Here is a 1,451-nt window from a genome sequence, read left to right on the forward strand (position 1 = left end):
CGAAGCTCCTGCGACGCCCGTCTCCGGTGGGGCCCTCGGGGGCCCTCCCAGCCGGGTGGTTTCCTTGCAAATGTCTCATCACCCAGCTAGCTAACATCATCCGTGTTGGGAGGGAGGAGTGGGTTTTTCAGAGCGGAGGGAGAAGAGGAGGACTGGGGGGTGGGGGTCCTTGGTGCTCTCTGAGCTGGGTGGTCTCCTTGCAGATGCAGTGGGAAACATCATCGGTTCGAGAAGGGAGGGAGGCTTGTGGAGAGGAGGAGGAGGAAGAAGAAAATGACTGTGGGGTCCCTGGGCTTAGTTGCCTCCTTGAAGGCTTCTTCCTACCCAACTAGATAACGTCATCAGTGCTGGGAAGGAGGGGGGGGCCTTGTTTCTGCACGAGTCGAGGGGGAGGAGGAGGAAGAAGGCCAGGCAAGGTTGGTCCATCAAGCCCTGGGAGTTGAGCGCCTGTATCTGTTCAGCCTCCCCCCCCCCCCTCCTCAATATCTCCCCACTGAAAAACCAGTTGCAGCTCTTTGTCTTGAAGCCGAGAGGCCGGCCGTCAACAGGAAAGCAGCTGGAATGGGCTGGGGGGCGGGGGGGGGGGGTTGCTTCGTTTCCCATGCATGGACATGGCAGCAAGAGTTTCCCCATTGTTCAGTCGGAACGGTTTCTCCCCTCACACTGAGACCGGGGGGGGGGTCTCCAAACACGGCCCCTTTGGGGACTTCAACTCCCAGAGTCCCCCCCAGCCAGCTCTCCTGGGAATTGACGCCTAGCCTGGTCTTAAAAGTTGCCAGCTGAGAACATCTGGTGGGCAGAAACCTGGAAGGACGCCAGCCCAAGGGACCTTCTCGCCAGCTCTCCCCTGGCCTGGCTGATGGAGACCCTCTGCATCCCTTCCTTCGTTGGGCCGTTCGAGGCCCAGGAGGACAGGAGGAGGCCTCCGATTCCCCTTAACTGGATGGGGGTGGGGGTGGAGGGGATGCGGGGGGGACCTCGGGGGGCTTCTCCCCTGGCGGGGCTGCTACTGCAGGCACTCAGAACTGGGCCACCACCACAGCGCGCCTTGCAGAGACTGGTGGAGCAGTGGTTAGGGTGCAGCACTGCAGGCCACTTCAGCTGACTGCTATCTGCAGTTCAGCGGTTCAAATCTCACCGGCTCAAGGTTGACTCAGCCTTCCATCCTTCTGAGGTGGGTGAAATGAGGACCCAGACTGTGGGTATGCTGACTCTGTAAACCGCTTAGAGAGGGCTGAAAGCCCTATGAAGCAGTATATAAGTCTAACTGCTATTGCTATTGCTATCTATCTATCTATCTATCTATCTATCTATCTATCTATCATCTATCTATCTATCTATCTATCTATCTATCTATCTATCTATCTATCTATCTATCTATCTATCTATCTATCTGGGTGAAATGAGGACCCAGACTGTGGGGGCGATATGCCGACTCTGTAAACCGCTTA

The sequence above is a fragment of the Thamnophis elegans genome, chromosome 12 (assembly GCF_009769535.1).
Source record: "Thamnophis elegans isolate rThaEle1 chromosome 12, rThaEle1.pri, whole genome shotgun sequence".
Classification (NCBI taxonomy): Eukaryota; Metazoa; Chordata; class Lepidosauria; order Squamata; family Colubridae; genus Thamnophis; species Thamnophis elegans.